The sequence below is a fragment of the Pogoniulus pusillus genome, chromosome 6 (genome assembly GCF_015220805.1).
Source record: "Pogoniulus pusillus isolate bPogPus1 chromosome 6, bPogPus1.pri, whole genome shotgun sequence".
NCBI lineage: Eukaryota > Metazoa > Chordata > Aves > Piciformes > Lybiidae > Pogoniulus > Pogoniulus pusillus.
In genome coordinates, this window is record NC_087269.1 from 35,880,167 (window position 1) to 35,907,394 (window position 27,228).

At 41.2% G+C, this 27,228-nt stretch overlaps 1 long non-coding RNA gene across 4 annotated transcripts in view; it reads right to left on the minus strand.

Moving 5' to 3' along the window:
• LOC135176282 (uncharacterized) overlaps positions 1–26,198 on the minus strand; it is a 64,668-nt gene extending 38,470 nt beyond the window's left edge. For 2 of the 4 annotated variants that reach the window (XR_010302594.1, XR_010302597.1), the window contains exon 1: positions 155–1,494. This is a non-coding gene — a long non-coding RNA (uncharacterized LOC135176282). Of the gene's footprint in view, positions 1–154; positions 1,495–26,104 lie in introns of those variants that run through there. The other 2 variants (XR_010302595.1, XR_010302596.1) reach the window with 2 other exon arrangements.
• Between the last annotated feature and the right edge of the window lie 1,030 nt (positions 26,199–27,228).

Consider the following 27,228-nt stretch of genomic DNA (forward strand, 5'->3'; position numbering starts at 1 on the left):
CAGGTTGCTCAGGGACTTGTTGAACCTGCCCTTGAATATCTCCAGGGATGGGGCCTCAACTACCTCCCTGAGCAACCCGTTCCAGAGTTGCACCTGCATGGTAAAGAACTTGGGCCTAACATCCAATTTAAATCTACTCTGATTTCAAACCTACCACTGCAGGTCCTTGTAGACAGTCCCTCTGCATCCTTCCTGTAGGTCCCCTGCAGGTAGTGGAAGGCCCATGTTAAGTCTCTCCAGAGTCTTCTCTTCCTCAGTCTGCCCTCATAGCAGAGGTATTCCAGCCCCCTGCTCATTTTCATGGTCCTCTTCTGGACTCCAGAGCTGGATGCAGTACTCAGGTGAGGACTTACCAGAGCAAAGAAGTCAAAATTTGATTTTTTTAAAAAACTTTTGCTTTAATCTTAAGCCTGATCTCAGAAAAAAGAAAACTTAGATGCAGTAGCCAGTTGAAGAAGTGCATCCTTCCACAGAAGTGATTATTAAAGATAGAGTAAGATTAGATAAATTTAGTAGTTACTGTTTTATTTGGTCAGAAAATTATTTTCAGTTGGTTTATGATGAAAAATTATTAAGCTTATTGATAACACATTGCAAACAAGTGGCAAGAAATATATCCTATTTATCAACTCAATTACCAATATAACCATCAACATATATCATTATTTACTATATTTTCCAAACCAAAATACAGTTCTTTATTGGTAAAGGTAAAGAAGGCAGACTTAATTTTACATGTGTCATATCTGTGCATTTTCTAGCAATAGTTTCCTCACAACACGAAGGGTTTTTTGCGTGTGTGAGGCTGACCCAAAAAAAGGGCAGGTTTAGGTATTTAGGTAACAAATATGCTCTGGAATGGCTTTCTGCATGTTGCAGGCAATTCAGAAACACTTAACACATGCCTAAGACAAAATACTTCTGTTTGCAACAGAAAGCTTTTAAGGACTTCTTGGACTTAAGGGCACCTGACACAACCTAGACTCACAAAAAGTGAGAACTGACACACTAAGTTACCCAGAGGAGAAATGGTGCCTGGCTGCCTCAGTGCTTGATTCTACATAAAACTTACTTTCTATCAGAATGTTAGCACCAGACTGTACTACACAGCATACCAGCTGCAGCTTGACACCATCTCCTGCAAACAGCAGTCACTCCTGTGAGTCTTTCCCCATTGTCTTTATTGTCTTTGACCACCAAGGATGATAAGATTAGACTAACTTAGACAAAATACTACTCATCTAGGTCCTTAAACTTGCATTATTCTTGCAGCCCTCAAACTCCCCTGTGATCAAAAGTTATAAATGCACTTGTTTGTCTCTCATGAAGCACATACCCCTCCCATTCTATACCCTTTGCTTTGATATCTCTTATCTGCTGGCTACACACCTCACTTATTAAATCCTCAGAGACTGCTGTATAAGAAATGGAAAATGGAAGAGTTACAGATGGGAATATGTGTGTGTGTTTAGTACATAATCTTTGCATTCAGTTCAGCTTTGGCAAGGGTAGGAATCTTACCATAAATACGTAAAATATTGATCTTGAAACTCTTAACGCAATGCTTAACAAATACCCACACAAGCATGACAAGTAGCATCAGTTTACCACGAGTGCTCATAAGGGAGCAGCTTCAAGGCCCAGCTGGCCTGATGGATCGCAGCAGTTCACTGGAATGTTACTCACAAGTGTTGTGTTAGATCCTCCACTCTCCATCCTAGGGGAGTCTCAAGAGACTTTTAAAGTTTCTACTTTGAGAAACCATACAAAAATTAGCAATGTTTCTATGTCTTACTTGTGGTACAGTTCTGCTTAAGTTTATGTTACACACAAAGGGAGACAACATACTGGAAGTGGGGCATTCCTATAAAGGCAACACTAGGAGCATGCATTTCCTGCTTCCCTTTTAAAATTCCTGTCCAAATAAAACTCTATTAAATATCATAATAAAAATAAAATATCAGACTTAATATTCAGCTTGTTTTACAAAAACCCACCTTTAAATCACAACATATCTGTTAGAACCATTCTGTATTCTTAACTGCAGTAGTGTAAACCTTCCTCAGGCATCTTCTGCTCAGCAATTTGGGCAATCCTGAGATAATTTATAAATTATTTTTTTACTTCCTTCACTTGTCTCAGGAAACTCTTTAGCTGTGTTGGGAGATGCTTACAATTCTTCTGTAAGACTTTCATTTTTCACTTGTGGTTACTAGATAGGAATGAAAGTTACTTCTGTTTGACCAGAGGAGTCTGAGTCCCTAGATTTCATGTCTTTTTCTTCCCTTACAAACAGCATCAGATAATCTTCTGGTTTATACTGTAAGCTCAGAACACTCATTCTCCAGAGGAAAGGGTGTTCTGAATTGCCAGTTTTCTGTAATATTACTGAGCATAATGTATGTTTCACAAATTTATGAATATGTTTTTTCACAGTATTTTGGTCACCACTTGAAAGAGAAATACCACCTTTCTTTCTTTATTCATAGTATTAGATGGTGTTAACAGTGGTATCCCAAAGCTGAAGAAAATGTAAATTCTGATAACATTTCCAAAAAAAATAGAAGCAAACTTGGAGTTTCTTCTTTGCAATGCAGAGTTATAGTCCTCCAAGTCAACGTGAGGAAATAATCCTTACTGTTGTGCAACAGTGTTTGTTTGTCAGATATGAGTATGTGTTCTGAAAGTATTAAAAAAACCCAGAAGTTAAACACAAACACCAATAAACTTTCAGTAATTCTACCCTTTCTACAGGTGAGCATCTCATAAAGCATGATTCCATATTGGGATTAGGTTCTATTAGAAGTACCTGGTGTTTATCAGTTCAATCAAATTATCTTTGTATTTGCTTCATTTGGTGAAGAGATGTGACTGTCCTTTAACGTGCTTAAGCACGTAAAAATGCACTTTATACACAAAACTAATGATCTATCTCTGCCCTAAATGTTCTTCCTTCTCTTCCCTAACTGGCTAGTAGTAGAGAAGGAATTCATGAGGTGAAAGTTCAGCTGATATTCAGTTGTAAGATTACAATCTCACACACTGCTGAAACTTAATAAAAGAAAGAAAATTATAACGCTTCTCCAAGCCTTGCTCTGCCATACATATATTCTATAGCCTGGGTCAAGTCACTTGTCATGTCCATTCAAACTGCACACAGTACTCCAGATGGGGTCTGATGAGAGCAGAATAAAGGGGGAGAATCACCTCCCTTGCCCTGCTGGCCATGCTTGTCTTTATGCAGCCCAGGACACAGTTGCCTTTCTGGGCCGCATGCGCACCCTGCCAGCTCATGTTGAGCTTTTCATCAACCCAGACTCCCAGGTCCTTTTCCTCAGGGCTGCTCTCCAACCATTCACCACCCAGCCTGTATTCATGTATTTAAGTAATTACACTAAAACATGGAGGGAAAAGATCAATGCTCTCTACTCATAATTCTAGTAAAAATGAGCTTGCTCTTGTAAGTCCTTGAATTGTAGGTCTAATAGAGATGGAAAGGAAAATACTGAAAGAAATAGACAAAGGTAACCCTGGCACAGCCAAATCCAACAGGAGTGCTAGAGAGAAAGCATATGCGAAATCCACGTAAACAGTGACAACAGAGTGTGTAAGCATGTGTAACAAGACCTACACTGATTCCCCACAGGGCAAACGACTAACTAGAATTTCCTGTAACCGAGCTGCAATTGTTGCGTTTGGGTTGAAAAACATGATCAGCAAATGGGGACTACAGTTTTCCAAGATAATCTCGATTTAAAGAATGAGAGCAGTCTCACCAGAAACCAAGTTAAAAAAATAGTACAGTATGTGACAATTCTTAGTAAGAAATCTTAGCTAAGACACTCTCAGAAGTTTGCTGATTGTGTATTTTTTGCAGAAGGAATAAGTGTAAGCAAAACCGGCTCCTTCACATTATCCTAACACTGTATTTGTAACCCCAAACAACATGAGCTGTCTCAGTATTCAGCTACCAAACTGAAAGCTGAATTGCAAGCCTACGATAAACAAAACTACTGGTGCATACGTAAGTAAGCACACAAAACAGCGTAACAAAGAAACAAAGCTGTTCTAGTGAAAAAGAGTCAGGCTGCATGAAGCGGTTTCTACAGTACACAACAGAAGGGAGACTGACACAAAGACAACAAACCTATTTATCACATTGCCACCATAAGTTTACTTACATTTAAACATCAGTCTTCTGAAAGTATTTTTTTTTCTGTTTATACATGCACATATAGCAACAGTAGGCATTCTAAAAATCAGCTTTAAAAGCATGATTTCAACTGTGTATTTATTTCTCTTTGGATTTTCATTTGGTTTTTAATAGGTAAACTATAGACTTCTCTAAGTGAATGCTCTTTAAAACAATTTAAACCCTTAAAATTCCTTAATGATTGCCAGACACCCTTCTTGTCAGCCAGCTAACTCCTACTGCAGTGCTTTAAATCAGTCAGAAAAATGATGGCATACATTTGGGGAGTTAGTTCTTGTTGTTTTGCTTTGGTTTGGGTTTGTTTGGGGGTGTTGTTGTTTTCTCTAGCTTCTAATAATTTCCCTAAATGCTCCATGGAGTAAAACTATGGAATAACCAGGTTTGAATAACAACCATGAAAGAGACAGAAGAAAACAGAAGGCAAGAGGAAGAACTCTCCACTAAATATGCTACAAAATGTATCTCAAGTGTCGTAGTGATTTACACAGATTCTGGTGCACCAAAAGCTTGAAAAACCGTAACAAGTCTCTTGAGTCCAGGCACTACCAATGACTTGGGATCATAAGGTACCTCAGGTTGGAAAATTATATGATTTAGTATCAGAATATGAATTACTAATTTAATTTTATCTGTATGGATATTAATATTCATCAATTAAAAAACCACCACGTTGCATGAGGTTTTTTTTGGATTCTCAGTCAACAGCAAGTATTTACACAAAGGGTATTTCTGAATACAGAATTAAACAGTCTAAATCAGTCAGAACTTGGAAAACAGGAAAATGCTAGATATGTGCAACAGGCAGTACTGGCTACGGTCACAAAACAGACCAAACATGCTTGCTAAATAAGCCCAAAGACTTGTTATAAGTTTTATAACTTACGGAGCCTTTTAAGAACTAGCCTGAATATTACTCACCAAAGATGTGATGTTATTCCAGGGAAGTTTTCCTTTATATAGATGCTTCCAAAAATCACAGTTAAAATCCTGAGTGTAAAAATACAATGTAATTCCAAGGCAGAGGGAAAGAGAGGAAAACTGAGTCTCTGTAAAGCTGAGCTGCTGCAGACACCTGGTGTCACAACATCAATAGACAAGGAGAGAGCGGGTGATGTCATTTATCTGTACCTCAGCAAAGCCCCTGACACTGTCCCACATGACATCCTGATCTCCAAGCTGGTAAAATATGGGTTTGGTGGAGGGACCACTTGGTGGATAAAGAACTGGCTTGATGGCTGCACCCAAAGGGTGGCTGTCAATGGGTCCATGTCCAAGTGGAATCCCTCAAGGATCAATACTGGGTCTGGTCTTAACATCTTCCTCGGCGACATGAACAGTGGCACTGAGTGCACCCTCAGCACGTTCGTGGATGACACCAAGCTGTGTAGTGCGGCTGACATGCTGAAGGGAAAGGACGCCATCCACAGGGACCCTGGCAAGCTGGAGAAGTGGGCCCAGGTGATTTGGTTGGGGATTGTCTGAGGCAGGAATTACAGAATTATTTTTATTTTCCCAAGAAACCCCACTCCTAAACCATACACAGAACTAGTTAAGGTTTATCTACAGGTTCTAATTTGGTCAGGAAATCTTCACAAGGATGCTTATGGGCAGGTTTAGTAGGAGGAGAGTCAGAAAACGGAAAAGACTAGGCTACAAGACAACTCTACCTCACTTTTAAGTCAAGCTGAGTAGAGAACCTACAGAACAGATTTTACTCATAGAGCTGAAGTGAGAATTTAGCGATGACCCCTGATGAATTTGTCTGTGGCAGCCTCTAAAACTGCAAGCTATATCCATGTTGCAGATCCACATGGCAAAGTCCAAGGTGAATAAAACCCACCAAAGTCAAAGCGTCTGTAGACACAGCTTCTGTGAGGCAAAGATTGTGGAGAGGCACTGCCTTAGCAGCACAGGGAAAAGCCAAACTGCTGGTGTGCTGCCCAGCTTGGGAGAGAGAGCAGGAAGTCAGGATGTGGTGTGGTCTGAGAGAAGCCAGGTCTGAGTGCCACTGGCAGCTCTCTCTCAAACGAACCTAAGGATATGCTGAGTTTGTGGACTTGCAGGGGAGCGCAGTGAGCTGTGCAAGAGCAGGACTAAAGCAGAACTGCACAGAACGGTGCAAAAGGCAGGAACTCTGCGTGCTTTTTTCCTCACTCTAATGTTTCCTAGACAGTGTGTCCACTTGCCATATATACTGGGCATGAAGAATCCAGCCAATCACCAGCTGATTCCAGTGCGGGCTTTCCCACCAATCAGTACATGTGTGGAAGAGGGTGCCTTCTGCTGTTCCCCTTTCAAGCCTGCAGGGGTTGGGGAAAGCAGTTTTTCCACACCTTCTTCTCCCATTCAAACATCTGGTCTTGAGGGTGTTGGTGAATGAGAAGCTCAGTATGAGCCGCCAGTGTGCACCTGCAGCCCAGGGAGCCAACTGTATCCCAGGCTGCATCAAAAGAGGTGTGGCCAGCAGGTTGAGGGCAGTGATTCTCCTCCTCTGCACTGCTCTCATGAGACATCACCTTGAGTACTGCATCCAGTTCTGGAGCCCACATTACAAGAAAGATATGGATGTGCTGGAACATGTCCAGAGAAGGGCCACAAGGATAATCAGAAGGCAGGTGCAAATGATGAAGACAGGCCAAGAGAGTTGGGGTTGTTCAGTTTGAAGAAGAGAAGAGACATTATTGCGTCCTTCCAGTATCTGAAGGGATCCTATAAGAAAGGTGGTGAGGGACTTTTTAGAGTGTTGGGTAGTGATAGGACTAGAGAAAGGTAGATTTAGATTAGATGTTAGGGAGAAGCTCTTCTCCATAAGGGTGGTGAGACAGGTTGCCCAAAATGCTGGTGGAAATTTTTGAGGCCTGGGTGGATGTGGTTCTGGGCAGTCTGATCTAGTGGAAAGCATGCCTGCCCATGGCAGGGCAGGGTGGAACTAGATGAGCCTTGAGGGCCCTTCCAGCTCTGACAATTCTGTGATTCTATGACAGTAGCAAGCTGTGCATAACCAGAACTGGTGTGATTTGATGAGACTGTATCAGAATAAAAGGTTCATAAAATCTTTTCTGTGACACATAGAGAACAACTATAATAGCTGGTCCTAAAACACTGGAAGTCTTGCTCTGTACTGATAGAAACAAATGAACTCATTATTTTCATTGTCTATGATATTAATTACAATCACTGAAACACGGTGGGACAGTTCCCATGACTGAAATGTTGTCATAGATAGCTGTGTACTATTCAGGAAAGACAGACCAGCCAGGCAAGGTAGTTGCTCTTTATGTATGAAAGCAACTGCAGTGTGTGGAGTTCTATCCAAGGCAGGAGGTAGAACAGGTTGAAAGCTTGTGGGTGTGAATTAAAGGATGTGGAAAGAAGCGCGAAACTATCGTTGGTGTCTACTACAGACCACCAAATCAACCAGAAGAGGTTGATGAAGCCTTCTACAGTCAACTGGAGGCAGCCTCTAGAACACACACTTTGGTATTCATAGGCAACTTCAATCACCCTGATATTTGCTGGAAAGCCCATACAGCTAGACACATTCTGTCCAAAAGGCTTTTGTACTGATGATAATCTCCTGATGCAGGTAGTGCAGGAACCAACAAGGAGAGGTGCACTGCTGGACCTTACATTAACTAATAAAAAAGGACCAGTGTGGGACATTAGCACTGAGAACAGCCTTGGTAACAGCGATCGTGACATGGAGTTTACTGTTACATAGGGAAGAAGAAGGGCAATAAGTAGAATTACAACCCTGGACTTCCACAGGGCTAACTTCATACTCTTCAGAGATACACTTGCAGGAATCCCATGAGCTAAGGCTCTGGTGGGTAAAGGAGCCGAAGAAAGTTGGTTAATTTTTAAATACCACTGTTTCTAAGCCCAAGACAGTTCATTCCCTTGAGTAAAAAAGTTGGGTAGATGTGCTAGGAGACCTGCATGGATGAGCAAGGAGTTACTGAAGAGAATGCCATGGAAGAAGCAGCTCACAATTCCTGGAGGAAAAGGCCTGTCACTTAGGAGAGTTATAGAGAAGTTGTCAGGGCATGTAGAAAGGCAACAACAGAGGCCAAAGCCCTCTTGGAACTAAAACCAGCAAAGGAAGTAAAAGCAAACAGGAAGGGCTTCTTCAAATACATCAGCAGTAAAAGGAAGAACAGGGAAGGTGTGGGCCCATTGCTGAATGAGAAGGCATCCATGATAACTGAGAATGCAGAGAAGGCAGAGCTGCTGAATGCCGCCTTTGCTTCAGTCTTTACTCCCAAGACTGAACTCCACTATGAGCTCCAGTCCCTAGAACCAGTGTTACCCCAGTCTTCCAAAAGGGCAAGAAAGAGGTTCTAGGAAATTACAAACCAGTCAGCCTCACTTCTATCCCTGGAAAAATGGACTAGCTCGTTCTGGAAGTTAACTCTCAGCTCATGGAAGAGAAGAAGGTTATCAGGAGTAGTTAGCATGAATTTACAAAGGGGATAGGATTCTATGATGCTGTAACCAAATGGATAGATTCAGGGAGACCAATGGATGTAGTCTACTTTGACCTTAGCAAGGCTTTTGACGCTGTCTCCCATAACATCCTTGTAACTAAGCTCAGGAAGTGTGGGACAGAAGAGCAATGAGCTGGATTAAACGCTGGTTAAATAACAGAATGCAAAGAATGCTGATCAATGGTGCCACATCCAGCTGGACAGCTCTAGTTAGTGGAGTCCCCCAAGGATCAGTGCCTGGTCTGGTCCTGTTTAATATCTTCACTAACAACACCAATGAGGGGACCAACAGACAGAGTCTGCTCTGCAATTTTGCTGACGATACCAAACTGGGAGGCTTGACTGACACACCTGAAGGCTGTGCAGCCAATTCAGTGAGCCTTGGACAGACTGGATTGCTGGGTAGAGAGGAACCTAATGAGGTTCAACACGAGGAAGTGCAGAGTCCTGCACCTGGGAAGGAACAATAAACTGCACCAATACAGGTTAGGAGGTGATTGGCTGGAAAGCAGCTCTGTGGAGAAGGACCAGGGAGTCCTGGTGGACAACAAGCTATCCGTGGGACAGCAATGTGTCCTTGTGGCCAGTAAGGCCAATGGGATCCTGGGGTCCATGGGTTTTGCATTTTTACTTAATTGCAGGCAAATTTCTTAAAAATAGGAACCCTCTCTAAAAGAATGGTATATAAAAATCCCACTTAAGTTTTCTCCTTTAAATAGAAGACAGAAAATATTGCAGTGGAACAAAACTAAGCATTTCTTTACTAAACAAAGTCCTTGCTTAGTAAATGGCTCAACATAATGCTGCTCAAATACACAATAATTACAAAATTACTTCATTAAAATGATACAACTCTAATTATATATTAAAGGATTTTTAAAAAAATTAATGGGGAAGTTTGGGAATCTAAAATCCTGTTGACTTTTTATAGGTTTTGTCATTCTTAAATGTGAAGATGCTTTGGAAAAGTATCTACTGGAAACTAAACTGGTTTTACCAGTTCTAAAAAACAAAAGTATTCCTTTTTATTAGTATGTTTTTGGTTAATATGTCTTTTTTTCCCCATAAGTTATAACAAGAATTATGTGGGAGTCAGATATATCATGCCGTGCACTTTATGAACATAGAATAAATGTTTGGCTCTGACTTGAAGTCTACAACAATGCTTGCAGTGGTAAAACCAATTTTACACTGGGTAGACTGAGGTCAAAGTTCTTGCCTTAGCAGTAAGATTTTCCTGGCACGTTCACAGTTCTTACTGGAAATGTTAGAATTCAAAAGGAACAGTTTCAGCAATGAAATTCACATGTAGTGAAAATTTGATGAGATTAATCAAGATTAAGAAATTCAGAAATGATCTTGACAAACAGATTCTCTACAATCATTAATGAAGTTAAGTGCTATTCTGTTCCTTACTGAATAGTTAAGATAACAAGAGCAGTGGGAATTCTGATATTCACATTTTGCCGTTCACAGATGGATCCTGCTTGTCCTACTTATGAAAACTGGCATGAGAGAAACTGATTCCCCAGACAGACATGAATAGTAAATATAGCATTATTTCAAAGCACTCAACATTAATACATTTTAAAATCCAATTGAATATTCACAGAAATACATTAAAGTATTTGGCCAAAACTTTGTTCCATAACGTTTTCCACACAGATAGTAAGTAACATCTCTGTGTTTGACAGGAGGAGAAATCTCTCAGGGCTGATGTGAGCACGGCAGGCTATTCCATATGTTTCCATCTTAGGCACTTTCTGGAGATAAAATCGTGAGAGGCATCTTTCATTTTGAAGCATCCAGAAGAAACTGTCTTGACTGCAGGTTTTGCAGGTGTTTAAAGGACATAAACTGATATGCAGATCATAGACTTAGTTTCCAGTGTAGGTGTGATATGAAAACCAAAGCTCATTTGGTCTATAGTCACTGAGTGGTAATAAACATGAGAACATCCCTCCTAAGGTAACCTTACGGAGCAGAGGCAAATTTAATAGCTTTTTACATCACAAAAAGCTTGTTGAAGCATTAGGGCAGAACTGCCTTGCCGTAAGCCAAATGAGCATATAAATGGTTATAGATTAAGTACTGATGTTGCAAAAGCAAGCAAAGAGGCAGAGCATTGCTAGATGGTGATGAGTAACTAAACTTACAGGAAGATATCCAGTTATAGTTTCTTGCATAGGTTCTATCTTTACACAAGCTACACCCAGGATTGAGATGAGGGTCTGCATTAGTATTAGGTTTGGAAATAAGAGAAAAACTAGAACTTCATTTGGAATAGGACTGGAAAGAAGCTGGCAAAGGAAAGGGTAGACACCAGAGAACTTGGCTATGAGAGCTTCTTCACTGCAATGAAGGGATGCAGAAACAGGAAGGAGACACTTAGCCTTCACCTGGGTTAGGGTTATGATTGAGAGGAAGTGAAAGCCTATTTCTTCTCCCCTCCCCTTTTTTTTTCAATTTTTGTAATGAAAATCATCAGGGCTGATGTAATCTCACAGTTTTTCTTGGTCATTTTACACTTTAAAAGGTATTGACATGCCCAGTGCTTAGCGGAATTAGATGTGGTTAAGACTAAATGCTAAAAGCAGCAATTAAATGGTAAAGTGGCAATTTTGCTAGTCAAGAAAATGTTTGTGAAGAAGTAAACTTTCTAGTTTCTAGTAACATTCAGATGCTACACTCATTTCAGTGTTTTCTCACTTATTTTTGGAATAATCTTTATTTTGCTTCTTTTTTTTATAACTTTACTTTCAGCTATATATTTAATGACAGCAAGGTAGGACAACAGGATAGCAGTATTTAAATTTTATACTACAATACTCTTGAGGTGTGTCTGAGTTCTTCAGAATTCATTAAATAATGGTAGAAGTTTGTTACTATGAATTACAGGAGGCTCATCTATTTCTAGTAAACAGTGGAATGGGGTGAGAGGAATCTTTTGCAATTCAGGAAGGATATGTGCAGTGTCCTGCAGCTGGGAAAGAAAGACATCCAGCAGCCACACAAGCTGGGGGATGAATAGTTCTGCCTGAAAAGGACCTGAGCATCCTGACAGATGGCAAGCCAAGCATGGACCAGCAGCATGAAGACACCCAAAAGCTGCCCAGATTGTAGAAATCACAGCAGAAGCAAGAGACTGTAATTATTTCCCCTTTCGTGGCACCTACTAGACCACATCTAGATACTGAGTCCAGTCATGGGCTCCACAGTAATTAACTAGATCAGCTGAGTGCGCTCAGCATCAGTGGCTGGAGCACTTGTCCTGTGAGAAGAGGCTGCTTTCCCCAGGCTCGCTCTGCCTGGGGAAAAGCTAGTTTCAGAGGCACCTAACAGCAGCCTCTTCAACATCTATGAAGAGGTTTTAAAAAAGATGAAGCTGGGCTCTGCAAAAGGTATTCTAGCCTATGCACAGTGTGTTCTGTCCTACAGATAAATTTCAGCTTGGACAGAAGAAGAAACAGAAAAGGCATCCTTTTAGACAGTATTTGGAATTTTCACCACTGAAGGTTACATGCAGGACATGTGCCTGAAATGTGAGTATGAATATTCTGTCAGCAGCTGATTGGGGATGCTAGTAAGCATCTCCTCTAGCATCTGTGTGTTGAATGCTACTTCCCAGCAAATCCAGAAGTTTTAATTTGTGCTTTGTGACAAAATTACCTGATGAATTTCAGGAAGACCTGGAAATGACACTGAGACATGAATATTACTGTAAGTTACTGATGCATATTTATGCCAATGTCCAATGATCTGACTTCACCTAATGTTACACTGAGGTTCATTGCTACATCAGAAAAAAAAGCTTTATAACAAAGCAACTGTGCACATATTTGAGGTCCTCCGCAACCTGATATTCAAGGTGTATGTCAACAGGAAGCAAACTGTTTATAAATAGACTATGGGAAAAATGAAAAGCAGGGCTTTGAACTGACTGATACTTGTTCTTCCTGCTGTGATCTAATGCAGTGATCTGACACATAAAAACGTGCATGTTCTGCAGCCTGAGAAATGACCATAAATTTCTTTTTCAACAGAATTAGTGCTCACAGAGGCACCATTTCAAATGAGAAGGCTTTGATAACAACACTCAAACCATTTTTTATCTTCTATTCTTTCAACTCAGGAGAAATTTCTGAAAAACTTGTTTGTATCAAAGTGCACAGGGATCAATTTATATCACCTGAATAAAATGATAGGATTTCAAGACTTGTGATGGAATTTTAGAAAGTGGATGAGGATGAAGTACGCCAAAGTATTCTCAAGAATTAGCAAGCATAGCTATAGACTAGGTTACTGGAGGCCTGTCTTGCAAAGTTTACAGGCTGCCATTAGGATTTAAATCTGTCAGTCTATCATTGAAAAGACATTTGACTGGAATTGTGGGTGGTGGATCTGTGTGTAGGACTAACAGCTTTCAGCTCTCTGGCAGATCTGTCTCCCTGCTGTTTGATGCTGAGGACCAATGACAGCAGACCATTATTTACTCCTCAAAAATTTCTGGAGCATATGCTAAGAAGGGGGTACTGAACAGAAATAGTTTGCAAGAAACCAAGACTGTAGGGAAGATTCTTCTCTGGGAGTTTCTCAGAATATTTCTCATTGTTTTAACACAGACACAGGATGCTCTGCAGAGTGCAGTGTTTTGAGTGCCTGGGAACAATTCCTCCCCTCAAGGGGACTGGTGCTCCACTTGAAATAAGGCCTGAATTATAAAGGTAGAGGTATCCTCTAAAAGCAGGAACAGCATGTCCTGCTGTGATTTCAGAGGCATGCCTACTTTGAAGAGCAACCATGAGGTCTGAGTTTCACGGTGAAAGGGTCCCTAGTAGTTAAAAATGGTGGCTAGCATGAATATTAGTGACAAAGTGGGAATTAGTGGGAGATGGTGAAGAGTCAGTAGATTAGGAGGTTTACACTGCTTGGCTTCTTTCTACGATTAAACCTGACATGAATAAAATTAAGACAGCTGAAGGAAAAAACCTTTTATACTCTCAGAGGCAGTAATTCCTAGCAAAACTTTACCAGATGCCATCTTTTATCAGCACACACAAGTGGGCACAGCCTTTAAATGCGTCACATTCATAACAAAATTAAATTACATCCTCTGAGTTTGCTAGTGCTTCTGATAATTACAGGTTTAGCTGTAATTTTCTGGCAACACTCTCCTGCAGTCATGAGAGCACATGGTATGTCAGTACTAAACCAACACTATTTGGAGGAATGCCCTTTTAACAAAGAGGAGTCAGAGATTTATGAGAACAAGAGTTGTTAAGGAAAGATGAGAATTTCTTGAAACAACAAGTAATCCAGGACAGATTTTCTTTTGCACTGATCTAGGAGCTGCACACACAGGATGTATAGTACTGCTAGCTTTCAGCTCCTGTTCATTCTTTACTTGTGTATTAGTTTTGTCTGGAACAGAGTTATGTTCATATCCGCTTGTATGGTGATGTATTTTGGATCTGCGTTGGTAACTCAGGACTGTTGTAGCTGTTGCTGAGCAGCACTTACAGAGAGTCAAGTCCATTTCTACCTCTAATCCCACCCCACCACTGAGTGCAGGGTGCACAAGAAATTCAGAGGGGACACAGCTGGGATAGCTGCCTTCAGCTGATTAAAGGGACATTCTAGAAGATATGTCATCATGCTCAGACTATAAAGCCGAGGGAAGGAGGAGGAATAGGGGGACTTTGGAGCGATCGCATTTGTCTTCCCAAGTAACCATTACGTGTGATTGAGTCCTGCTTTCTTGGAGATGGCTGAACATCTGTCTGTCTGATGATGGGAAGTAGTGAGTGAATTCCTCCATAGTTTTACTCATGCATGAAACTTTTGCATCTCTATTAAACTCTCTTTATCTCAACCCACATGTTTTCTCACTTCTACTGTTCCAGTTCTCTCCCCCATGCCACTGGGAGTAAGCGAGTGAGCAGCCATGCGGCATTTAGCTGCCTCTGGAAATGAGACCATTAACACTAGGAAAGCTATCTCTTGACAAAGGAGCTTCCTGCTGGCTTTTAGCCACAGTGCATTTGTGCATCTTATGCTGCTGAATGGAAACCTGCAGTTTGTGTCACTCAAGTATTTATCTTTTAAAAGCTGCAACTGATGTGTCTGCTCAAAAATATGTTGTCAGTACTGGTATCACATACAGAGTTGTAAAGTGTGGTATGGAAGAGGTCTCGCTAGCGCTGCCCTTTTTTCCTCTTCATATTCTGGATGTTACTGTCTGCTCCATATTGATTTGAAAGCAGCTCTAGGGCTGACTCCACCATTCTTAATCATGTGGGGAGAAAGCAAAGACATGGCTGATTTCAAGGAAATCAATTATGCTGGAAATGAGTAGAAAGAAAAGAAAAAATGCCTAGCCAGCTTCCAAGATCTGAGGTCACAAGGAAAACAGATGATTTAATTTTCAGGTGTGCAACTGATAATCCGTATTTCGCCTTTTCATTAACTTCTTTTGCCTGTTGTTCTGACTTCTAGGAAACTAACCTAGTTTTCAAGATAATCAGTGAGGTCATTCTGACTCTGAAGCTCCCATATGTATCACCATTAGCTTCTTAGAATTTCTGACAACTCTGTGACACCTAATTTCTGTAAACAGGCTTCCAGTAGACAGTCTTAAGATTCTGTATACAATTAGGACACAATCCCCAACTGCAAAGGCAAACAAGGTCTTCCCTGGAAACACAAAGATTCACCAATATATTGCTATAAGCATAAAAATGCAAAGCAAAGGCAGATTAAAATAAAAGCAGTGTGAGGAAAGGCACTAAAAGTAACACTGAACAAATTTCCTTTCTCCTCAAGATACCATGGAAGTATGTGTCGAGACAAACATCAGAACAAAAAGGAAATTTATGGTAAAAAAGGGTAAACACTACCAATTATAGAAATCACAGATTTTATCATATATGCACCCTTAAGCTCTAAATCCTGAGCTACAGGAATTGGTTTCAACATATTAGCTTTTTTTTTCTTTCTCACTGAAGTTATTTAAAGAGAGCATATATAAATACAGATTCAGTGTCACTGCTGAGTATTTGAAAGGGAAATTCAGGCTGTAACGCCTTAATTTGTGACAAAAGAAATTAACTGGCATGGGGGGCAAAGAGGCCCCACTGCAGAAGGCCAGACACAGAAGGAATCCTTGTAAAGGACTGATGCTTCGCTGCTGATGATGTAGTAAATAATCACACCATTGTCTTGTAGAAATCCTGGAATGCCAGCGCTTCAGAGCCACCTTTGGGCAACAGAGCTGGCACTGGGGCATGAACCAAACACTGGCCTGAAGCACTCTAGGTCAGTGCTCATGAGGCTGGTGCCACTGCAAGCATACATAAGGAATCAGCTTCTGAGACAACTTTCCAGACACCTTGTAGAAACACAATGGTAGAACTCTGCTCAGTGATTTTAAAAAACATATTTAAGCACAAGTGCATGCTTGATTTGCCTCAAGGAGTGCAATAAAAAAATCATCCATATATTAATGAAATTAGGTTGTTCCTGCTGTGAGAGATTGTTTTCATATTGTAAATATATTTGAAGTTAGGTTGCTCTAATAAAGTACCTTTTTAAATAAATATCTGTTTTTTAAAACTCAAATTAGTCTCTCCTTCACCCCAACAAACTCAGGTATAGCTGAATTGCTGCATATATAAACTGATAGCAAAATGGGAGGGAGATCTCTGTGATATACAAAACATATATCCTCTATGAGAGCTCTAGACTAAATTCTGATGGGCAGTTTTCAGTTATTATTAGTTTAAGAATTATGCTCTAGTACTATGTGCCATGTTTTCTGGATGTGTAACGAATGCTGTTTCTGTGTGATTTGTTTCTCCCATTGGAAGCTACATTTCCCCAGGAACAGTTACAGTTGTAACACAAGTGCTGTGTAGGGAATATACTGGGTAAACTACTGCACTGACTGTGCAAGCCTGCAGTAAAATGAAATTAATATAAATAAACATTGGTCTTTGTCTATATTATTGTCCTAAAGATGGCACCCTGTGATGGTTTGGGGGTTACCCCGCCCCTCCACACTTTTGAATTTGCCCCAGCTAACTCAGACGGACCCTGGGAATATAGATGAAGCAATTTATTTACAGCTAGCAGAATTTACAAGCAGCTATTTACAATACATACAGTTATATACAATTATATACAGAAATATACAAAGGATAAACAATACAAAAGCACAACTCCCCTCCCAGAAACCAAGGTCCCCAGGAGGGGCTTTCAAACCACCCCAACACCTCCCCCCGGCCCTCTCAACCTTACCCCAGTTCTCAGGAAGAAAAGAGGTGCAGCCAAGAGGTTAGGGAGCAAGGTTAGTAGGAGCAGGGTTAATGAGATGTGACCACGTCTAAGGCAAAAGCAAGAGTGAGAAACAAAAATGGAGAATGTTTTCTTCTTCTTCCCAGAGTTCTCAGCGAGACTGTGAGAGAAGTTGACATCAATTGTTTTTCATTTCACTGCCCGTTATCTAGTTCTGTTACCAAAACATTCCAGCTTGCTTCAAACTAGCACAATCCACCCCTTGTCTACTTCGCTCAGAGTATCGCTGAGAATTATCCAATCTAATCTAAACCAATATTTACACCAAAACAATATATACAAGTTCAGTTCACACTTCAATCAGATGTAGGTGATTCAAAAGCTCAGAACAGGGACTCCCAGGTGACATTGGGTTCGTGCTCACATACTGTAGATTTTTCTCAGTGTTGGGCGCCGATGTTACCTAGAACAGAAAACTCCTAACAACTTATGCTACACACTCTGAATTTAAGCTCTCTCAGCTAAAGTTAAATTTCTCTGTGGAATACACTGGATTTCACCATTCTCCTGCATTACCCAGTAGGTGTGACCAGGACCCTCAGCAGATACCACCCCTCGGACAGGTTTCCCTTCACCCGAAGGAGAAAATACCCAAACAGTTTTCCCTAACAGATTCTTCTCACGTACAACAGGAACTTTATCACCGTCTACTGTTTGGACTAAATCTGATTGTGCAGGTCCTGCTCTGCTTACTGAACCTCTACTATTTACCAACCAGGTAGCTTCTGCTAAATGTTTGTCCCAGTTTTTCAGAGTTCCACCCCCCATGGCTTTGAGGGTGGTTTTCAGCAAACTGTTGTAGCGCTCAATCTTCCCTGAAGCTGGTGCATAGTAGGGTATGTGATAGATCCATTCAATACCATGCTCTTTAGCCCAGTTTTTCACTAGATTGTTCTTGAAATGAGTACCATTGTCTGACTCGATTCTTTCCGGAGTTCCATGTCTCCACAAGATCTGTCTCTCCAAACCAACAATGGTGTTACGTGCAGTAGCATGTGGAACTGGATAGGTTTCCAGCCATCCAGTGCTGGCTTCTACCATCGTCAGCACATACTGCTTGCCAGAACGAGATCGAGGTAAAGTGATGTAGTCAATCTGCCAGGCTTCACCATACTTGTACTTTGACCATCTCTCACCATACCATAAGGGCTTGATTCGCTTAGCCTGCTTAATAGCAGCACAAATGTCGCAGTCATAGATGACTTGGGTGATAGCGTCCATGGACAAGTCAATTGACCTATCACGAGCCCATCGGTATGTTCCATCTCTGCCTTGATGTCCAGATGAGTCATGGGCCCACCGAGCTAAGAACAGTTCACCTCGGTGTTTCCAATCAAGGTCAATGTCAAGTTCAGAGTTGGTATCAACTTGAGCAATCTTAGCAGCTTGATCTGCCTTCTGATTATGTTGATGTTCCTCAGTTGCTCTGCTCTTAGGCATGTGTGCATCTACGTGCCGCACCTTCACTGGAGTTTTCTCCAGCCGTGCATCAATGTCCTGCCATAGATCAGCACACCAGATAGGCTTTCCTTTCCTCTGCCAACCATTCTTCTTCCAGTCCTTTAGCCAACCCCATAGAGCATTGGCTACCATCCACGAGTCGGTGTAGAGGTAAAGGATAGGCCAATTCTCACGTTCAGCCACATCAAGAGCAAGTTGAACAGCTTTTACCTCAGCGAACTGACTGGATTCTCCTTCGCCATCTTTCGTTTCGGTAACTCTCCTGGTTGGACTCCAAACCGCTGACTTCCATATTCGCTTGTTCCCAACAAGACGACAGGAACCATCTGTGAACAAAGCATAGTTCTTTTCCTGATCAGAGAGATCACCATAGGGAGGAGCTTCCTCAGCACGAGTTATTTTCTCCTCCGGAGGTTTGGAACAGTCTGTGCCTTCCGGCCAGTTGGTGATCACCTCCACCAGACCAGGTCGGTCAAGATTACCCATTCGTGCTCGCTGGGTTATCAAAGCCATCCATTTAGACCAGGTTGCATCTGTGGCATGATGTGGTGATGAACCTTTGCCCTTGAACATCCAGTTAAGAACTGGCAGTCTAGGAGCTAAAAGCAATTGTGACTCAGTTCCAATCACTTCAGAAGCTGCTTTCACTCCCTCATAGGCTGCTAGAATCTCTTTCTCAGTTGCAGTGTAATTTGTCTCTGAACCTCTGTAACAACGTCCCCAGAAACCAAGTGGACGACCACGTGTCTCATTTGGAGCTCTCTGCCAAAGACTCCAAGTTGGACCATTGTCACTGGCAGCCGTGTACAGAATGTTTTTAATGTCCGGACCAGATCTCACAGGTCCCAAGCCCACTGCATGGACTATTTCTCGTTTGATTTGATCAAAGGCTGCTTGTTGTTCAGGTCCCCACTCAAAATTGTTTCTCTTACGAGTCACATCATGCAGAGGTTTGACAATCTGACTGAAACCAGGAATGTGTAGTCTCCAAAATCCCACCAAACCAAGAAAAGAAAGTGTGTCCTTCTTACTGGTGGGAACTGCCATGGTAGAGACTTTGTTGATCACATCCTGAGGAATGTAACGGCGACCATCCTGCCACCGCACTCCCAGAAACTGAATTTCTCTGGCAGGTCCTTTGACCTTGTCTCTCTTAATGGCAAAACCTGCTTGCAACAGAATGTCAATGATTTTGTTACCTTTCTCGAAGACTTCCTCAGCAGTTTGGCCCCACACAATGATGTCGTCAATGTACTGGATGTGCTCTGGAGCTTTACCTTTCTCCAGTGCATTGTGGATGACTGAGTGACAGATGGTTGAGCTGTGTTTCCACCCCTGAGGCAAACGATTGAACTGATACTGGATTCCTCTCCAGGTGAATGCAAACTGAGGCCTACACTCCTTTGCTATGGGAATAGAGAAGAAAGCATTAGCAATGTCTATGGTTGCATACCATTTAGCCTCCTTCGATTCCAGCGCATACTGGAGTTCCAGCATGTCTGGCACAGCTGCACTCATGGGTGGCGTCACCTCATTGAGGGCACGAAAGTCAACTGTCAGTCTCCAGTCGCCCGTAGGTTTGCGCACAGGCCAGATGGGACTGTTGAAAGGTGAATGAGCTTTCTCAATGACAGCCTGACTCTCCAATTGACGAATCAGCTGATGAATGGGCAACAAAGAGTCACGGTTAGTTCTGTACTGCCTATGATGAACAGTTTGAGTTGCAATTGGCACTTCCAGGTCCTCTATGTCATGATGTCCCACAACTGCAGATTCATCAGAAAGTTCAGGTCTAACAGACAATTTCAATTTATCATCCTCAATCTCTACAGATGCTATTCCAAAAGCCCATTTATGACCCTTAGGATCTTTGAAACAACCTTGTCTCAAAAAGTCAATTCCCAAAATGCAAGGCGCATCAGGACCAGTTACAATAGTATGTGTCTTCCACTCTTTACCAGTTAAACTGATCTCAGCCTGTATCTTAGTTAACTCTTGAGATCCACCAGTGATTCCAAAGATAGAAATGGACTCTGTCCCTTTGCAATTAGATGGCAATAAAGTACATTGAGCACCTGTGTCAACTAAAGCCCTGTATTTCCGAACTCTTGAACTGCCAGGCCACCTAATGAATACATTCCAATAGATTCGGTTCTCTCCACTATCCCTTTCCTCCTCCTGGCTGGAGGCAGGGCACCCCTAATGCTGAACATGGCATGTAGGGTGTACACAGTGATTGGTGTTGTTGTGAGAGAAATTGCAACTGTTGGAACAATTGCAGTTGCTCTCAGGAGCTGAAGAAGTGACAGCTACTTTTCTGGCATTATTGCCTCTGTTTCTGCCACTCTGCAGATCCTTGACTCTCTTTGAAAGAGCTGAAGTAGGTTTACCATCCCATTTGTTCATGTTCTCACCATATGTGTCACGCAGAAGTATCCACAGTGACGCACGTGATTGCTGCTGTCTGGGTGGAATTTGTCTCCTCCTAGGCTGGAATTGCCTTGCAGGAGGTGGGCGTCTGTTCCTGACTGCAGAAACATGCACCCATTCAGATGATGCAGGAACGGTATCCTTTACCAGATTGGAAATTGAGGTTGTAAGGTCCTCCTTCAGTTCTTTCATGCTCTCCTTGATGCCATCTCTAATCTCTGTACCTAGAGTTTTTATGGCAGAGACTAGGCCAGAGTGTGACAAGCTATCCTCTATCTGCCTGAGCTGGTCAGTGAATTCACCAACAGTGAAAGATCTTCCATTATCACTCCTTGCTAGAAACTTACTGGCCAAGATGTTAGCATAGGATGAAGGAGCAAGCTTAATCAGCTTCTTCATGAGACCTGTTCCCAAAGGAATATCATCAGGCTCATGAGTGCCATGATCTCCATAAAGCACTTCCTTCACAGCAAACTCCTTCAGAAGCTTGATTCCCTGCTCAACGGTGTTCCACTTCTTGGCAGCCCATGGCAAATCATCTCGGGAAGGATATCTCATAGCCACAGCCAACAGAAGGCGTGTCCACAAGCTAACCCTACCAAGAGGACTTGCTAGGTGTTTGTCCACTCCACTCTCCTTAGTGAGTGGTCCCAGCTGCTTGGCAGACTTGTCTCCTACCTGCAGGGCATTAGCACCAATGCCACGGCATCTCACTAGCCAGCTTAGGATTGGCTCACCTGATTCTCTTGTGTATTCCTTCCTAACTTCCCTGACCTCTCTGAGTGGATCCTTGGAGCCTTGGATGTCATCTTCCTCCTCTTCTTCCTGTTGCTCTGGTGGTGCCGGGCCTAACACAATCTTCCTCATAGCATTCCTAAACTCATTGGAACCATCCTCTCTCTTGGCAGCTAACCTCCCAGCGCTCCTCTCACTTGAGTATTGTTGTCTCAGCACATCTACAAGGTCTCGCAGACTAACTGCCTCCTCTTCCTCCTCTTGCTGCTGATCACCAGATGTCCCCTGTCTTACATCCTCCTGCGAACCACTCTGTGTTTTAGCTTTTGCCTTAGCAGGTGCCAGAAGGGCCTGAGCAGCAACAGACTTGGATGTGTCTGCTGGAGGATTTGAATCTTTAGGAGTCTGACTCAAAGGGTTTGAATCCTTAGGGGTCTGACTTGGAGCTTGTGAGTTCAAATCTGCCTTGCTTTTAACAGGAGGATTTTGGTTCTGGTCTGCTGGCTGGGGGTTCGAATTGGCTGAGCTGGTGTCATTAGGATTTGGACTGACTGGGCTAGCGTTACTAGCACTAGCAGTGTTATTATTTGCCTGTCCTCCTGGGATGCCTGCCAACCCTGACGTGTTTTGATTGTTGCTAGGAACATTCTGATTTTGGGTACTTGCCTGTGTTCCTGAGGCCCCTGCTAAACTCTGTGGCTTGTTTTGGTTATCCTTATCATTGTTTACGTTAGTGGCGGGAACGCTGGCTGTGTTCCCAGAACCTACAGAGGAGGGTGGAGAGGCTGGCAAGGGGGAAGCCGATAACTGTGTTCCCTTGTTTTGCTGTGAAAGAGACTGCTTCTGAGACACAGAAATTTTCCTAGCTCTTACAGAAGCTGGTTTTGAATTTTTCACACATAATGCCAAAATTAATATGAATATCAAAATCATGAGGCAAATATTAAAAACTGTGAGAAGAAAAACAGTTTTACACGAGCATGTGCCTATACAAACAGTTGGAATTCCTGTCTTAGGCTGAATAACTCTCATTAGAGCCATATTTAAAGCAGAATTTCCATTGATTGTCACATTATTGACCAGAGCTCCTGTAATGTCCTTGGTAATATTCTCAGAGATATTAAAACCAGCATAACCAAGAATAAAATCACCCCAGCTCCAGAACATATCTGAAACCTTAGCTTTAGCCTTATTATAAGCCAGATCAATGAAATAAGCAACAATTTGACCTTTTAACCAACTAAATACCAAGAAAACAAAACCAGACCAGAGCAATGCACCAACCAAATACAATAGCTGCTTGATTAGCTTCATCTTAATTCCCAGAGCTAATTTCCACTCACTCCAAAATATCTAGCCCCACGTTGGGAAAGCCAATTAAAAAAATGTGATGGTTTGGGGGTTACCCCGCCCCTCCACACTTTTGAATTTGCCCCAGCTAACTCAGACGGACCCTGGGAATATAGATGAAGCAATTTATTTACAGCTAGCAGAATTTACAAGCAGCTATTTACAATACATACAGTTATATACAATTATATACAGAAATATACAAAGGATAAACAATACAAAAGCACAACTCCCCTCCCAGAAACCAAGGTCCCCAGGAGGGGCTTTCAAACCACCCCAACACCTCCCCCCGGCCCTCTCAACCTTACCCCAGTTCTCAGGAAGAAAAGAGGTGCAGCCAAGAGGTTAGGGAGCAAGGTTAGTAGGAGCAGGGTTAATGAGATGTGACCACGTCTAAGGCAAAAGCAAGAGTGAGAAACAAAAATGGAGAATGTTTTCTTCTTCTTCCCAGAGTTCTCAGCGAGACTGTGAGAGAAGTTGACATCAATTGTTTTTCATTTCACTGCCCGTTATCTAGTTCTGTTACCAAAACATTCCAGCTTGCTTCAAACTAGCACACACCCTTTGGTCTTTTCCATTCTACTAAAATTGGGCTATCACTTCTGTTCATATTACCCTAAAGGAACTTGCAGAGGTAAAAGCAGGATGAATGAATTCTCTCTGCTGTACTTAAAATAGCTGGGTATGTTTCTCAAGGTCTGGCAGGTGTAAGAGCAGGCATTCACCTACCATCCATCCTCTTCTCTTTTTCTCCAATTTTGTTTATATTGACTCTCCTAGGATACTGTAAACTTGGGATTATTTTTTCCCCGTATGTCAATGATTTCTCCTCAGTCATTTTCTTACAGTTCTAGCTCTCCTGTGTTTCACTGTTCTGAGAGGCTCATTGGTAAAAGTACTGTCTGAGGAGCTTCATGGATTTTTTTCTTACTTTGTTTTTTTTAAGACTGCTAAATGATAGGATTCTGATCTTGTGGAGAATAAAGAAAAGTAATTCTCTTTGTCTTACTTTCTCCTCACACACCACTTCTAGACAGTACTGGTTTCCCTTGGGCAATAAAGAAGTTCAGTGCTTCCAAAAGACTGGGAAACTAAAAGAATGTTTTGAGTTTTTTAACAGCTTGTTGGCAACAGCTTTATTTAAACTCACTCTGCCATCATCTGTTACCATTTCCAATGCACCAAGTCAAATAGAAAAATTCCTTCAAACTGAGTCTGGGAGGACCTGCTCTGACAGTCTGTTCTGACCTCCTCCTGCACAGGTCACAGAGCCTTGCATAACAACCTGTAAGCTTCTACATAAGCCATAACATAGCTTTAATAAGGGGTACAACCTTGACTCAAACACAACTCTCTTCTGGCTGGTTACTCTTAACAGTTTAAATATGTTTTCCTCTGAATGACAAGAGCAGACAATGACAGTGTATCTGGGGGTTCTGTAAATGCCTTTTCCCCTGGTCACAGATGCCTAAGTGATAACTCATCTAAATAAAAACATGCAGCAGTGTAAGCCACTTATAAGTCAGTCTCTCTAATTAATTCCATATTGTGTCTATTGACATAATTTTATCAATGTCAGTGCAGATTTTGTCTGGCGATGGTCATTTAGAAACAAAGTATTCTGAAAAAGTGGGAAGTCAACAGAGTACAAACTGCTCAAACTGAAAAAAAAAATGAAGTTACTTCTGATGATAAATAAAACTACAAAATCTCAGAAGCCAAGAATATCTGATTAAAAGTGGAGGAGAAGATTCTTTCCTGGAAAATTACTTTGAGAGGAAAAAAAAGAGGAATATATGTGGAATAATGCTGAATATAGGGAATGTCACATTAATATAACCACAAAAATTAATAAAACAGTATGTGCTTGTCTGGTATCAATTATTTAAAGGTCATATATACTACATATCCAGCAGGGCATTGCCACAGTTCAGGATTTATCTTTAGGAAGTGTGCAGAGGTAGAAAGAAATGATGCACACAGCACGTCAGCCTAATCTGTTTCCTTAGATTCTACTGAGAAATTAGGAAGTACAATCACCGTATAGCGCTGCTGTAGTATATGTGCTGGTTTTATGTATATTTGGTCTACTCCGGTGGTAGTCAGAGTAAGATAAATTGTTCTTGCTAAACCAAAATTGGGTCATGCACCTTTGGAGATTTTATGAGCCAAAACTTCTTTTCCAAGGATTTACAGTACACAAAAGGTGTATTATTTGTCCTAAAAAAACTTGAGAAAGGCAGACACTGTTTAAAGCCTTTGGCAGATATTTAAGTAATTTACTTTAATAGTCAGACTTTCTGCTTCATATCATTATAGACAAACAGAGACATTTTTATTCATTCAACATTCCCTGGTTTATTTCACCTTTCTTCAGTCCAGAATATGTAAGCATAAATCTAACACTAAGATACTCTTTGGTATGTCACCAGATCATGGAAAGATTGTAATGGATTGTTTTGACAGACTGAAGTCCTGCTCATAATTACTCATTTGGGACAGAGCAAGGTATGTCAATATACTATGTCTTTGTGGCATCTGACAGCAATACTTACATAGGTGGCCTGTGTGCTTGATAATGAAAGACTCAGTATTGCTAGCTCTGCTAGGGACCTGTTCTGTGACACTGAACAAGTACACATTACCTCTTTGTGCCTTATTTTCTTTGCCAGCAGAAAGACAAAATCCCCATACATTCTGTTACAATTCTCTAAAGTCTACAAGTTATGTGCTTTTGTTTATTATATTTATTAACAGAATAAACAGAAGATCTATGAGGACCATATAAAGTCACAGTACTAAGAGAGCTATACTGCCATAGAATGCAAGATTGATCGAGTGCGTAAGAACAAATGAGTAGAACAACTATGAGTATCCATGGTGCATGAATTAAATTACTTGCTCTCTAAAGCAATTCTTTTAATTAATACATAACTGAGCACTGGCAACAGATAACAGCAGTTACATATTGAAGAAAGAAGGTTCCTTAATATTTTGCCTGAATTCTACAGCAGAAAAACTGTAGGATTATTGTATAATCCTACACATTTAATACACACATAATTCTACATATTACCTGGTGTTGGCTGCTACAGTAAAGCAACTGATTCCAAGAACTGGGTTCTTTACTCCTCTACTTCTGCATTTCTTGTATAACAGGGTTCTTTGTTCCTGTCTCAAGCGTCAAGCATCTGACAGGGAAAAAAGCAACAACAACAACAAAAAGGTATTAGCATGTCATTTACTTGCTGACTTGTCAAAAACAACAGAAAAAAATACTGTTTTCCTGAATTCTTCTGGATACATGGGAATTTGGCTAAATGCAGTTAATTTTCGCTATTATTAAAGGAATTGCAGTAGATATTATAAATCATAAAGGGTTTCAGGTGCAGAGCTTCACTGACCCTGAAGTAATGCACCGCCTCTCTCAGATCTTCCCAGCACAGCCTTGAAACTTCTTACAATGAGCAAACATACAGGAAACCTGTTTTTCTGCTAGTACCATGTCTTCCATTAATGCCAAAACACGAAACACAAGATTTCCACTAGATAACAAATGTCACTGCTTCTGGAGCCAGGCATGTGAAAAAGTGAGCAAGTAACTTAAGTATAAGATTATTGATAAAGAGAAAATGAGAACCTTAGAGAGAATAATAAATGTAAAACAACAAAGAAAACAGTGCCCTGCTGTATATGCTAAATTAATTTCCTAAAAGGGATATGTCACTACTTTTAAAAAAATAGCAATTTTTCATTTGTTTGTAGGTTTTTTTTCTCTCTCTTTCCTCTACACTGTGACCTTTTTTGATGGCTATTATAAATAAGCAGCCATAATTGAAAAGCAAGCATCTTTATCTAAATTATGTTCTACATAATGTTCACAGTATTTTCTTCCTCTGAAGACCCTGAATTATGCTGTTTGCTTTTGGTTTCTTTAGAAATGAAGGATATACAAAACCAAGTCAACCCTGCAAACCTTTCTTTATCTGCAAATCTCTTGAGCAAAGATGAATGGTAAGAACCAGACTGCATTTGGAATAAATTTATTTCAGGTACATATGCTTGGTAAACCCCAGAAAGTATTAATATATTGATTACAAGTGTTTCAGATAATGGCTTAGAAACTCTCTTGACACTCATGGCACTAGAAAAATCTTTAGAAAGCATAGTTCACTGCTTAATAAGACTTTACAACTCAAG